The sequence below is a fragment of the Papio anubis genome, chromosome 17 (assembly GCF_008728515.1).
Source record: "Papio anubis isolate 15944 chromosome 17, Panubis1.0, whole genome shotgun sequence".
In the NCBI taxonomy this organism is placed as follows: Eukaryota; Metazoa; Chordata; class Mammalia; order Primates; family Cercopithecidae; genus Papio; species Papio anubis.
The window spans coordinates 20,996,254-21,011,645 of record NC_044992.1 but is presented as its reverse complement, the minus strand read 5'-3'; the positions used below and the strand labels follow the sequence as shown (position 1 = coordinate 21,011,645).

The following is a 15,392-nucleotide window of genomic DNA, read 5'->3' as shown; positions in this document are numbered from 1 at the left end:
CGCCCCCGCCTTGCACTGACCGGCTGCCCTAGCCAATCCACGCCCACCTGTCCGCTACCGCCTCCAATCCTGGGCCAGGAGCTTCAGACAGGCGCACTGTTCGGCCAGTGGCAACAAGGTGTGGGTCTTCTGGGGAAATCCCGCCCCCGATCCCGGATGGGCAGATAGAAAGACCAATCAAAGGCAGAGTTTGGCTTGACCGACACGGCTTAAAGCCAATGAAAAAGCAAAGATCTTTGTGACATTTTTCTTTCGCCTCTCTCCTCTTTTTTCTTCTTTTATTATTTATTTATTTTTTGGCAGGAGCAGGAAGCTGCGTGCTAATCCCGCCTGCAAAAGCTGGAAGAGAGGGGCGGAATGAAAGAACCAATCATGAGCCAGAGGCAAAGAACAGAGTAACCAATCCTTGGGTTGAAAATGAAGTAGGCGGGCACCTGGGCCAGATAGACACTTGACCTGACAAATGGAAAAAAAGATTGATGTAAGTCCCACCCTTTATAGCTCCTCTAGGACAGGATTGTGGAGAATTTGCTGTCATATCGAGACAACCTCTTCCAGGGGCGGGGCTTAGGAAAGGGGTGGGGTCTTAAAGTGGGCGGGACCTAGACGAAGAAGGCGGACCCCAAATCACCACTGGTCCACCGATCCCCGAGCCGTCTAATATACCACTTAAGATGTAAAGTGTGGGGCAAAAATAGGGGAAGAAAAAGGGAATGCTGAGCTTCAGAAAGTCAAGGTCCAAGGTCACTCAACAAGAAGACAGTCACAAAAGAAATTCAGTAGACTGACAGTTCATAGTCTACGGCCGGTCCTCTCCATGGTTAATCCTGATCTTGGCAAAAAGAGGAGGAATCTCCAGCATTCAGAACTCCACTGTCAACAGATGATAAAGTTGTTGGTGCAAATTAAAACAAAAAAGTAAACTTGACCACAAAAATAATACTTTTCTTCCATCTTTCTTTCTTAACAGGGTTACGTTCTGTCACCCAGGCTAGACTGCAGTGGCACAGTCCTAGCTCGTTGCAGCCTCCAACTCCTGGCTCAAGCAATCTTCCCGCCTCAGCTTCCCAAGTAGCTGGGATTACAGATGTGCACCACCATGCCCGGCTGATTCTTTAATTTTTTAGAAACAGAGTCTCAATATGTTGCCCAGGTTGGTCTCAAATTCCTAGGCTCAAGAGATCCTCCCACCTCCCACCTTGGCCTCCCAAAGTGCTAGGATTACAGGCGTGAGTCACCGCCTCCAGCCTCTCCCATATTTTCTATCAAGTAAGTTTCTGTCATTGAAATCTTACTAAAATAGCATCTTTCCTTTACATCACTTGATTTATCTGAATTTACCCTTCTTTTAAAATGTGAAATAATAAGCTTACAGAACCTTATCCCTACTGAAACTGCATAGTTTACTCAGAAACTTGGAGGTCATCTTCAATTCCTCCTTTGCCTGTCCACGTTGTCCCTTCCAATCAATCAATCATCAAGTCTTTTTTTTTTTTTTTTTTTTTTGGTGGGGGGACATGGTCTCTGTTGCCCAGGCTGGAGTGCAGTGGCATGATCACAGCCCACTGCAGCCTCTACCTCTTGGGCTCAGGTGATCCTCCCACCTCAGCCTCCCAAGTAGCTGCAGGCACACACCACCACACCTGGCTAATTTTTGTATTTTTTTTGTAGAGATGGGGTTTTGCCATGTTGCCCAAGCTGAATCATCAAGTCTTAAACAATTTTAAATCCCTCTCACTTCTGCTTCTTCCCAGTCACACAGCATTTACCCAAATTTACACCACTAACATCTTTAACCATTTCCCTGCCTACAAGCTAGCTCTCCTTTGATCCATCCCCCTCTGGGGGCATAGCAAATTTTAAAAAATACAAATCTGAGACCAGGGGCAGTGGCTCACAACTGTAATACCAGCACTTTGTGAGGCCAAGGTAGGTGGATCCCTTGAGCTCAGGAGTTCAAGATCAGTCTGGGCAATGTGGCAAAACCCTGTGTCTACAAAAAATACAAAAATTAGTGGTACACATGTCTCTAGTCCCAGCTACTGAAGAGGCTGAAGTGGGAGGATAGCTTGAGCCAGGGAGGTAGAGGCCGCAGTGAGCTGAGATCCCATCAGTGCACTCCAGCCTGGGTGACAGTGAGATCCTGTCCAAAAAAAAAGGCTGGCTGTACCCTAAATAGCCTGGCATGATCTGGTTTCTGCCTACCTACCTCAAGGGTCTTATCTCTCCCCTCCACTCTCTACACTTCAGACATTCTGAACTTCCTGCAGCTCCTTGAATGCTTTCAAGCCTTCATGCATATCTTCAGCCCAAAACACTTCCCGCCCATCCTTCACTGCTCTAATTCATCCCTCAGGTCTTCATGTAAATTTTACTTTTTTTCCTGGAAAGTTCTAACTCTGTTCTAGAGTATATGTTTCTGTTGTATATCTCCATGACACTGCCTCCCTCATATCTATATTTTAAGTGCTTGTTGAGTTTGACCAGGGACAGAGAGCTTGTCTGTCTCACTCAGTGTTGTATGCCCAGTTCCTTAGGACAGTGCCTGGGAAAAAAAGAAGACACTTGCTACAGATTTGCCTGAATTACTGAGTGCAGAAGTGGGTACAAACCCAAGCGCTGCCATTTACTTACTCTGTAGCTTAGACAACTTAACTAACCTTTCTCAATCTCAGTCGTCTCAACTGAAATAATAATACATGACTCATGAGGTCGATACAAGGGTTAAATGAGGTGATATATTTAAACATGCTTGGCAAATAGTGAAAATGCAATATAAATTCTCTTCAACACTCACCCTCACGTAATATTTGAGACGGTTCCAATTTTCCAGTGCACAGCACTCTCCTCCAAAGTGTAGTTCCCTAAAAGCTTCTTAGATGTTCAGCAAATTATCTGGTTTCACCTCAGACCTACTGAAAAGAATTGGGGGAGGAGAGGAGGAATCTGTTTAACAAGCTCTCCAGGTCATTCTTGTAAACACTAGAGCTTAAGAAGCACAGGCCTAGAGTAAAGAAGCTTAGTCTTTGTAAACTTTCTTTTTCAGCGCTTAGTATACTACTATAATAACACATGGAAAGTGCTTGATACATGTGAAATAAATAAATTAATCTAACCCACGAGAAAACAATTGTACATTAAGAGTTATTTATTCCTTCCACAAACATGTATTGAGCACCGATTATATCTAGGCACGGTGCTAACTTCAACTCTGAGTGAGAGGAGATAGATGTACAGATGCTCCTGGACTCATGATGTGTTTGTATCCCAGCAAGCCCATTGTACATTGAAAATGCATTTAATACCCTAACCTACTGAACATCATAGCCTAACCTACCTTAACGTGCGCAGAACACTGACATTAGCCTACAGTTCTGCAAGATCATCTAGCACAGTCTATTTTATAATAAAATGTTGAATATCTCATAATTTATTGAATACTGTAGTGAAAATGAAAGCTGAATGGTTGAGGCTGGGCGCGGTGGCTCAGGCCTGTAATCCCAGTACTTTGCGAGACCACAAGGTCAGGAGATCAAGACCATCCTGGCTAACACGGTGAAACCCCGTCTCTACTAAAAATACAAAAAATTAGCCGGCCTGGGAGGCTGAGGCAGGAGAATGGCGTGAACTCAGGAGGCGGAGCTTGCACATCACTGTACTTCAGTCTGGGCAACAGAGTGAGACTATCTCAAAAAAAAAAAAAAAAAAAAGAAAGAAAGAAAAAAGAAAAAAAAAGAGAAGCAGAGTGGTTGAAAGGGGACTCAAAGTACACTTTCTACTGAATGGGCATCACTTTCAAATCATGGTAAACTAGAAAAATCAAACCATCATAAGTCAGGGATAATCTGTGTTAAAATCTCTGCCCCCAGGAGCTCTAAGTCTCTCTGGGTGCAAGAATTTCCAAAATGGTGTGTGCACACCATGGTGGGGGGTGCACAAAGTGACCCACTAGGCTCCTGGAAGAAATTAGTACAACTTCTTCTGTTTCTATTTTTTTTATTTCATATTTTAAAAATATCCATTTTGTCAATGTTTTATAATGTACACAATATTACAGAGTAGTACAAATGTATAGCATTTATGAATAAATAAGAATATACAAATTGAGGAGTTGTGCTCAAAAATTTATCAAAAACACTGGGAAATCATTGGTCTGATGATCATTTAATAATGTTTATGGTTTAGATCAGTGCTGTCCTAGAGAAATATGAGAGCCACATATGAAATTTTATGTTCTAGTAGTCACACTAAGTTAAAAGAGGCCAGGTGTGATGGCTCACACCTGTAATCCCAGCAATTTGGGAGGCCAAGGTGGGAGGATCGCTTGAGCCAAGAAGTTCAAGACCAGCCTGGGCAACATAGTGAAACCCCATCTCTATTGAAAAAAAAAAAAAATTAACCACGCATGCTGGCATGTGCCTATAGTCCCTGCAACTCAAGAGGCTGAAGTGGGAGGATCACCTGAACCCAGGGAGGTCAAGGCTGCAGTGAGCCGTGATCATGCCACTGCACTTTAGCCTGAGCAGCAGAGTGAGACCCTATCTCAAAAAAAAAAAAAAAAAGGAAAAGAAAATTCATTAGCCACATGTGGCTAGTAGCTACTATGTTAGACAGCACAAATCTAGATCATGGGTTTGAATCCTTAATCTGTCCCTTACCAGCTGTGTGACCTTGGGCAAGTTCCTTAACCTATCTTAGTGTGAATTTTTTTTTTTTTTGTCTGTGAAACAGAGAGGTTCCCTGACATCTGCAGTTGTGATAATTCAAAGAGACAATCCATGGAAAGCACATAGCCTGGGGCTTGCTGGCAGTAAGTGGGATGGTTATTATTAGTACAGGTATTACAATCCAAGGCAAAGTGTCCCAAGTGTCCAGTGAAGAAATCATTTTGGGCACCATTCAGTTCACGTCCCCAGCATTCCATCCACGTGGAGTGGCTGGCCCCTTAAACATATCATCAGACAGTACAATTTCCGGCCTTTTCCATTTTGTTCCATTTTCAGGAGCTGAGCATGATGAACGAGAAGTCGGAAGTGAGTCAGCAGGATAGCACTTAGAGCCTAAAAAAGCAAGCAGGACATCAGAATGCATAAGCAGGAATATAATGTGCAGGAAGTGGGAGGTGATCTTCCCTTTCTTCCAAGAACTGGCTCACCCCATAAGTTGTCTGCAGAGACTTTGCAGAACTTGGACCAGGCCCAGGAAGATTAAAGGACTACAAAAGGAGCAACTCATATTCAACAGTGCTGGGTGCTCAACACCTGTTCTCTCATGTGATCAATCATCAATATGTCCCATTTTGCAAATGAAGAAACAGACTCAGGAAGGCAAGGTACCTTACCAAATCTCACACATCTAGTGAGTGACAAAGCTGGGGCTGGCTGGCTTCCCACTGTACCCCACGGCTGGAGGGAAGGGGCAAAGAAGTGATGCTATGGAGTACCGGGAAGGACAGGCAGATAATTCTTACCCTTTCAAGCCTGGCAGCCAGGGACGCCCCTCACTGGGTGCATGACACTTTTTTTTTTTTAACATTTCTTACCCAAAACTGTTAGCAGAAGGCAGTAGGATCACCTCTGACCTTTTAGCACACACATTCCTCTGGGTCATACCCCATCCATTCTCTGTCTCTACGCTTGGGGCCTGGCTTATCTTTCTACCTCTTCTTCTACTCAAGTCTCAAGTTCTACTCACTTTTAAGGCTTTGCTGTTGGAGCCTCAGATCTTCTTCTTTGTCGTCTTTTTTTTTTTTAAGAACCTCGACCTCCCTGGGCTCAGGTGATCCTCCCACCTCAGCCTCCTGAGTCGCTGGGACTACAGGCATGTGCCACCACAGCCGACTAATTTTTTTGTATTTTGTAGAGTTGGGGTTTTGCCTTGTTGCTCATTAGAATCTGCCTGCCTCGGCCTCCTAAAGTGCCAGGATTACAGGCGTGAGCCACTGCACTGGGCTGTAGCCTTAGATCTTTCATGAAGTGTTTTTCTGATACAAGTCAATCTGGATCTCTCTCTCCCCTGAAGAATTTAGACATTCAATGTCTGCAATATTTATTTGAAACATGCACTCTTATGTATATAATCTTATTTATGTGATTCTGTGAAAAACTTTTTAGCTGTCTGACCTTGGGGACTTGACATGAGCTTGTTTCCTCATCTGAACAATGGGTATAATCACACCTATTTTGCAGTAGAAGGTAATATTGAGAAAATTAACTAAGGTCATATATTACTATATGAAATATCTAGCACAATGCCTGACACAGAGTAGCCACTTGGGATCGGTAGTTCCCTTCCTCACTTTTTTTTTTTTAATTTTTAGAGATGGGGTCTCACTATGAGACAGCCCAGGCTGTTCTCAAACTCCTGTGTGGAAGCAATCCTCATGCCTCAGCCTCCCAAAGTCTTGGGATTACAAGCATGAGCCACAACTCCTGGCCTCTTTCCTCACTTTTGTACGTTGCTTACTTGTCATTATTTTCCTGGTATCTTCACTTCCAGTGCTCTTCTGTTTGTCTGTTTGGGGAGTTGACTGGGGAGATGAGGTGTGATACTTAAATCTTAGTAAATTGTAAAATGCTTCTCCCATCTTCCTTCATCCATTTTTCTGAGCCCCTACAGGCCCTCCATCAGTCTTGTGACAGGGGATAAAGTCATCAATGCCAAAGTGAAGGTGCAGGCTTGATAAGAGAGAGTGGGAGCAAGGCTACAAACCTCACAGGCATTTGGTATTGCTGAAGGACAACGTGTATGTTCAGGATCAGCTACTGGAAGGTATAACAAGAGAAGCCAGACAAGACAGTGGAAGAATCAGTCAGGGAGCCATTAGCAACTAAGATAGAGACAGGACATGGCAACGAGCTGGGGACTGGGGGAGGCCAGACAAATCTAAGTTCATGTACCACCTGGTCCTTCTTCCCCCACAGCTGGGCCTCTTCCCATCCTAACAACACAGGCTCTGAGCCCCAGGAGAGTTCCCTTTGCATGTATCTCAGGATGTTGGCCTCATCTTATCCCTCTGCATCTTTCAGTCCCTGGATGGGATATTTATCCCAGCTCCAAACCCCAGGACCAAACCTCAGCCCTGACCCATGTCCTTGGCCATGTGAGTCAGGCAATGTCCCAAACTTCCTTCTTCCCAGATGAGTGGTGAACATTTTATCTTAAAGCTGGTAAAAAAGAAAGTTTAAAAATAGATTACAAAATTGTTATGCTTAACATTTGTAAGTGCCCTTTATCACTTTGACATCTTAAGCCTTAATAAATGAAAGTATAACTCACATGCATTGGACACATCAGTGAAATGAGGAAGGTTTCATAATGTTATACAGACAATATTCTGTGGATCTATTTTCAGCTTAGAATCCAAATACAACAAGGTACTTTTCATCAAAAGGGCAGCAATGAACCATACACAAAATTACCTCCTATCCACCCCAATATACCATGTTACAGGGCTCAGCCTCCAAGGCAGAATAAAAGTTGTCCTTGCTGAAAGTCCTCAGAGACAGTGGTCCCAGATTAGACAGACACAGCCTTAAAAAGCTATTGCGGGGGTTAGCAGGTGAAACCAAATTATCCAAGACTACAATGAGCATTATTTGGGAAAGACTAAGACAGTTGTGGTTTCCAGACTGTGCTGCACATTGGAATCACCTGAGGGTATTCAAAAATTACTGATGCCTGGTTTCAGTGGTATGCTGGTAAATATTTTAACAATCGGCTGTTTAGAAAGAAAAGAAAGCCCTGATTTATAACCAATATCCATGGCATAAAAACTTCAATCATGGTTAATTTCTTCTTTTTTTTTTTTTTTGAGACAGAGTCTTGCTCTGTTGCCCAGGCTGGAGTGCAATAGGACGATCTTGGCTCACTGCAACCTCTGCCTCCTGGGTTCAAGCAATTCTCCTGCCTCAGCCTCCCAAGTAGCTGGGATTACAGGCATGTGCCACCACGCCTGGCTAATTTTTTTGTTTGTTTGTTTTAAGTAGAGATGGGGTTTCACCCTGTTGGCCAGCCTGGTCTTGAACTCCTGACCTCAGGTGATCCACCCGCCTTGGTCCCCCAAAGTGCTGGGATTACAGGCGTGAGCCACCGTGCCCGGCCATGGTTAATTTCAAGCTACTAGTATGACATCACTGAAGACAGAATTGGGAAGAGATGTACACAATACGTTCTCCAGAGACAGGTAGCAGCCAGCTTTAGCACACCACTGCCTGGTCACCTCCTCCTCACTTGACACACAACTTCGTAGGTATGAGGTATGACATAGGCATCATGATTTTGAAAAGCTCCCCAGTAGATTCTAATATGCAGCAAAGTTGGGAACGACTGGGCTAAGGGGCCTTGTAATAAGGTCCCAGAAGCAAGAAACCGGCCAGTTGATTGCCTTCCAGTGACAGCTGGGTTGTAACGCTTGCCTCCTCAAGTACACTTTCTTCCCTTAGCAAGCCTCCCTGGAAAGCTAAATCCTCAGCAGAAGGTTGCTCGGTGGACTGATCTCAGAGCATGGGGCAGGGGTGGGAGGTCCTGGAGGGGAGGCTGGTGAGAGATCTGAAAAACTAGGGGCAATGTGTCAATGTAATTGTCCGCTAGAAATTGCTGGGGGTGCTAGAAACACTGATAAATTCCTGCTCCAGGACATTGCTCCAGGGATGTCATTATCCTTCCATTAAAACTGTATTCTGACTGGGTGGTAAGTACCTGATTTGCTTAATTCTTAATCGTTATACCTTCAGCTCTGCTGACTGAGCTCTAGCCGTTCGGGTTGAAGTGTACCTAAGACTTGCAGGGCAGGTAGGGGAGGAATGAATTTTTTCTGCAGATGGCTGGTCGGGCCCCACCTCTGGGTTACTGCAGTCCCTCTGCTTATGTCTGTCATAGTACTTGCCACCTGGCCTTGCAGATGTTTACTCATCTGTTGCCTTTAATGCTCTACAAGCTCCCCAAGGGCAGAGACTGGGCTCCTATTTTGCTAGGCATCCCCAGTGCCCAGTGTTGGTTTAAGCTGATGTAAACTGAGCTCTTCCATCCATTATGAAGTATTTTAAATTTACTTTCAGAAACACAAGCAGGGCAAGTGCAGTGGCCGAGTGCGGTGCTTGTAATCCCAGTACTTTGGGACAGGAGGATTGCTTGAGCCCGGGAGTTTGAGACCAGCCTAGGCAACATGGCAAAACTTTGTCTATACAAATACTAATAAAAACAAAATTAGCTGAGCATGGTGGTGGGCACTTGTAGTCTCAGCTACTCTGGAGGCTGAGGCAAGAGAGTAGCTTGAGCCCAGGAGGTCAAGGCTGCAGTGAGCTGTGATTGCACCCCTGCACTCCAGCCTGTGTGACAGAGCAAGACCCTGTCTCAATATAAATAAAATAAAATAAAATCACAAGTAATTCATGAATAGATTCTTGGCATTTGCACACACACATGCACATTTTAAAATGTATGGTTCTCAGCTGGGTGCTGTGGCTCGCATCTGTAATCCCAGCACTTTGGGAGGCTGAGGTGGGCAGATTGCTGGAGCTCAGGAATTCTATACCAGCCTGGTCAACATGGTGAAACCCTGTCTCTACAAAAAATACAAAAAATTGCTGGGTGTGGTGGCAAACACCCCTAGTCCCAGCTACTTGGGAGGCTGAGGCATGAGAATCACTCGAACCCAGGAGGCAGAAGTTGCAGTGAGCTGAGATAGTGCCAGTGCACTCCAGCCTAGATGACAGAGGAAGACTGTCTCAAGAAAAAATGAAGTATGGTTCTATTTTTTGTGTTTTCAAAATACATGCTATTATACTATACATATTGTTCTATAAAATGCTTTTTCACTTAATATATTATGAGGATCTTTTCATAATCTATTTATTAATGTGCTTTGTTCTTTCATAATGGTGAATTTGAAAGGTGACCTTGAGACAGGATTTAAGTGCAATTACTTTATGTGGGAGGTGAGGGTAATGCGGAAGTGAGACAGGGAAGGGAAGGAAGCCAATAAAGGGTGTTTTTTCAAGCAAGTCATCACTGTACATAAAACCGGAGCTCAACTCCATGGGGAAACTGGGAGCCAGTGTAGTACACAACTGTCCAACGCTTCTACCTAAAGAAAGCTGGAGTATTTATCCAGTGACTTCCATCTGCCATTGATCGAGGGCTACTTCAGAGGCACATTGACTCAGGACTTTTGGCCTGCCATACACTTGGGCAGAGAGGGCTCTGGTGGCCAGAAAAAGCCTTCAGTCAAGGAGGTGCTTGTGCTATCAATTGGAAGTCAGTTGACATACACAGACATGGTAAGTGCTAGGTCATATGGGTGGGGAACTGATAGGATCTGCTCCAAAACAGATGTGACTTTGTGCCTTACTTCGTTAAATCCTTTCTCATTTCTTCTTTTTTTTTCTCACAAGCAACTCTTCAATAAGTATTCCCATCCATGTTTTCTTATGCATGTGTACAACTTTTTTTTTTAAGAGATAGTTCTGGCTCTGTGACCCAGGCGGAGGTGCAATGGCACTATCCTTGCTCACTGTAGACTCAATTTCCTAGGCTCAAGCAATCCTGCAACCCCAGCCTCCTGAGCAGCTGGGACTTTAGGCACATGCCACCACACCTGGGTAATTTTTTCTTTTTGAGACAGTCTTGCTCTGTTGCCCAGGCTGGAGTGCAGTGGAGTGATCTCGGCTCAATGAAACCTCTGCACCCCCCACCGCCCCGGGTTCAAGCGATTCTCCTGCCTCAGCCTCCTGAGTAGCTGGGACTACAGGTGTGCACCACCATGTCTGGCTAATTTTTTGTACTTTTAGCAGAGATGGTGTTTCACCGTGTTAGCCAGGATGGTCTCGATCTCCTGATCTTGTGATTCACCCACCTCAGCCTCCCGAAGTGCTGGGATTACAGGCATAAGCCATCACACTGGGCCCACCCGGGTAATTAAAAAAATTTTTTTGTAGAGACAGAGTCTCACTATGTTGTCCAGGCTGGTCTTGAACTCCTGGGCTCAGGCAATCCTCCAACCTTGACCTTCCAAAGTGTTGGGATTATAGGCACGAACCACCATGCCTGGCCCAGTATTTCTTTAGGATACATGCCTACAATGGGTCCATCCATTACACAATATTTCTGTTTAATATTACTCTCCTGGACTGGGAAATGCCTACTGTAACCTCAGAACTCCTGGCTGCTAGAGTGTGCATATCTTCTCTCCTAAAGCCTTCAGTCTTGATTCCTTTCAGGAACCCTTTCAAGATTGAAGATAGGAGAGCATTTAATGACTTTCCTACTGCCCTATGTGAGATTCTCATGGCCTCATTAATTCTCTCCACTGGCTGTCCCTGTGACTTTACTCTTGTCTCCTGCCTTCAAAACCTGTTGTTGATACATTCAGATTTTAAGTAGTACTCTAGTAATAAAAATCAAATCTTGGAGCAATTAGTTTCTTTCATTTGGTCAGACATTTTACCTCTGTTTACCTGCGTAGGCCATCATTTCCAAATAAAGAGCACATGTTCACAACCTGAGACTGGGTCTGTGCAATTCTTTCTTTACAGTTGCTAGTACAAGGACACAAGTAGGAATTTATTTTTTAAATTTTCAATGCAAAATTTAATTTTTATTTTTAAAATCAACTTTATTGAGTTGTAATTTACATCCAATAAATATTTTAAGTTCCATGAGCTGTGGATTCTTTTTTGTTTGTCTTTGTAGATATGAGGTCTCTCTTGCTATGTTACCTGAGCTGATCTCGATTGACCTGGGCTCAATCGATCTTCCGGCTGCAGCCTCCCAGAGAGCTGGGTTTATAGGTGTGAGCCACCACACCAGGCTGGCATTGGCTTTTAAATTTTATTTTCCAGTAGTTCATTGCTGGTATATAGAAATACACTTGAATTTTTTATATTGACTCTTTTTGCAGCCTTGCTAAATCCATTTATTAGTTCTAGTGGCTTGCTTTCTACATTTGTGAGGATTCTCTAATCTTATTAATCTATAAATAAAAACAGTTTTATGTCTTCCTTTCCAATATTTAGGCCATTTATTTATTTTTCTTGACTTATTACACTGTCTAGGGCCTCCAATGAATAGTTGAATAAAAGTGATGAGAGCAAAACTTCCTTGCCTTGTCCCCAATCTTAGGAAACAGTCTTCTACCATTCAGTCTTTCAGCATTCAGAATAATGTTATTGGTAGGTTTTTCATAGATGGTATTTATCAGCTTTAAGAAGTCCCCCTTTAGTTTTAATCTGCGAGTACTTTTGGTTCCAGTGGTTTATATTTCACCATGCTAAAAGATGGTGCGACTCTAGGTCTTGGTTCTCTTTTCCCTAGTAATATTATACAGAAAGCATGGTTTCAGATTCAAATAGACTTGAACTCTGTCACTTTCCAGCTATGTGATCTTGTTCTAGTTCTCTATCATCTACATCAATTTCCTCACTCATAAAATAAGGATAGCTAGTTTTGAAGGTTATTGTGAATGGTATTTGGTTTGCTTGCATGTGTCTGACACATGATAGACACTCAAAAAATATTCTCTCTCTCCTCTTGCTTTTTTTAGTAATATGCTTTTCACTTTATAATGATATTTATAATGTCTGGACTGGGAACAGTAGCACATGCCTGTAACTCAAGCACTTTGGAATGCTGAGTGGGAGGATCACTTGAGGCCAGGAGTTCAAGACCAGCCTGGGCAACATAAAGAGACCCCCAACTCTACCAAAAAATAAAACGAAAAAATAAGCAACGCATCGTGGCATGAACCTGTTGTCCTAGCTACTCAGAAGGCTAAGGTGAGAGGATTACTTAAGCCCAAAAGTTTGAGCTTACAGTGAGCTATGATCATGTCACTGCTCTCTAGCATGGATAACAGAGTGAGACCCTGTTTTCTAAATGATAATAATAATAATAATGTCCACCCAAATGTTCACAATAGGGCTTTTTAATGTGGGTATTGGTAACATACAAAGGTCAGGATCTCATCTATCAATGACAACTTCTCCATGAGTTGCAATAACTTGTGGCATCCAATCAGGCACTTCTCTCTGCTAACTGCAGGTTCCATAATTATTCCCAGGCTAAGACTTCCTGGGATTAACATGTTGTTCCAACCACTACAAAAACAAATGTACTGTTCCAAATGATACTTAATTATATCATGTTCGCTGCTTTTTTTTTTTTTTTTTTTTTTGAGACAGAGTCTCGCTCTGTTGCCCAGGCTGGAGTGTAGTGACACAGTCTCGGCTCACTGCAACCTCCACCTGCCGGGTTCAAGCAATTCTCCTGCCTCAGCCTCCGAAGTAGCTGGGACTACAGGTGCATGCCACCATGCCCGGCTAATTTTTTGTATTTTTAGTAGAGACAGGGTTTCACCATGCTGACCAGGCTGGTCTCGAACTCCTGACCTCGTGATCCTCCCACCTTGGCCTCCCAAAGTGCTGAGATTACAGGCATGAGCCACTGCGCCCGGCCCCCACTGCTTTTAATAGTATATCCAGAAAGAATGATTCACAAGTCTTGGTGCCATCTCAGATGTGCAGAGAACCTTTATTGTTAGTCCATACTTTATCTTCTTAGGCCTGGAATTCTTCGGCTCTGAACATAGCAGGAGTTAAGGATACCAGGCCAAAAAGTGTAGAAATGATGTTATAACTCCCAGAGCAGTGATTTCAAATGCCAGCCCTAGAGCAAGTGCCTGATGAAGTGTTTTACACAGACCTCGTTAGAACAGGAAATATTAGGATGATTTGTGAGTTCTTCGTAAAGCTAAATGTACTGTCCCTTCTTCTGAGATCCTATTTCTCCTACCTTCTTGCTGTCAAAATGTCCCTATATTGTTATTTGATGATGATGTTGATGATGATGATGATGATTTACTATCCTTACATGGTATAATAAGTTAGCAAACTTATTTCAGTGTGCTACACACCACCAATTTTTTAAAAGTTACTGACCTGAGTATACAGCAGAGTATATTTTCCAGTACACCTTGATTTGTGCCATGGTAACAGATCGACTGTCATCATTATTACTCAGGGCAACTATGGACCTGTTTGGAGTCACTTCAGAATTCTAGCCTTCATCCTACAACCAGGGGTTGTTGGCCCCCATGACAGAGAGCTGTAAGGTATTGAGTGCAGAAGGTTCATGCTGCTCCAGTGGATTGAGGTCGGCTTCACCTAACCTGAAAAAAAATAGATAGTTATACACTTTGTGGCTCTAAACATGGGGAAGTTTTGGATATGCTGAAAAATACATAAAAATTGATAAATACCAAGATAAAGGGTCCATGTCAACATGTTGACTAGTTTGAGGGAACCCAGGATTTGTGAGAAACCTCATGTAGGGCATAGAGACAGAATCATGAGTGAGAAGAATTTGGCTGAGGCTTAACTATATAAGTCTCAATTTCATCGCCGTTAAATGGAAATGATCACCCTGTCTTGCCTCTCCGGAGTGTTTGCTGCAGATTGAATGATAATGGATAGGAGAGTGCTTTGCAAACTACAGCATCCCCAGACAAATTTAAGAAATGACTCTCTTTTACTTTGTTGACAATTTAGAAGGCAATATTTCTAGACACATGACATCGCTCCAGTCAATCCTTTCACTGAGAAGAGATGATGAAAATGTACATGGCCTGTAGGCTAAATACTGTCAGAACATGTTATCACCAAATAAATCTGGACAATCCAATTTTTTTTTTTTTTTTTTTTTTTGAGACAGGATCTCACTCTGTCACCCAGACTGAAATGCAGCGGCGTGATCTTGGCTCACTGCAACCTCTGCCTACCAGGCTCAAGCAATCCTCCTGCCTCAGCCTCCTAAGTAGCTGGGACTACAGGTGTGCGCCACCATGCCTGGCTAATTTTTGTATTTTTAGTAGAGATGGGGTTTCGCCATGTTGGCCAGGCTGGTCTTGAACTCCTGACCTCAGGTGATCTGCTTGCCTCGGCCTCCCAAAGTGCTGGGATTACAGGTGTGAGCCACTGCATCTGGCTCGACAATCCTATTTTTAATGCCATATTCCCAAACCTGGTAACAAGGCAGAGAGCCTCCATTCTGGTGGGCTGCTGGATGCACAGTGGGGTCTGAAGTTCATGAAAGGACAGCCAGGGACTGTGTCAGTTGCTCATGCTGCCATGTTCTGGGTAAATGTCTCAGATAGCATTTGAGCTGCGTGATATACTGGTGTCAATTCAGAAGCGGACTCTAGCACTAGCAATATCTTCAACTGACAGTAAATTATTTTCATTGCCCTAAGGTCCATGTTGTTGGAATGCATTCAGATTACAGACCATTGCTGAGAAATAACAGTTGTCATTTGTTGAGTACTACCTATGCAGAGGGACAATTTTAAGTGCTTTAATATATTATCTTATTTAATTCTCTTAGCAACCCTATGAGGATAG

General features: G+C 43.4%; 1 long non-coding RNA gene across 1 annotated transcript; it reads left to right on the top strand.

The window, feature by feature from the left end:
• The first annotated feature begins 28 nt into the window (after window positions 1-28).
• On the top strand, window positions 29-7,818 carry LOC103878701. Its single transcript, XR_001896280.3, has 4 exons — window positions 29-118; window positions 304-481; window positions 5,004-5,332; window positions 6,619-7,818. It is a non-coding gene; the product is annotated as an uncharacterized LOC103878701 (long non-coding RNA).
• The last annotated feature ends 7,574 nt before the right edge of the window (window positions 7,819-15,392 follow it).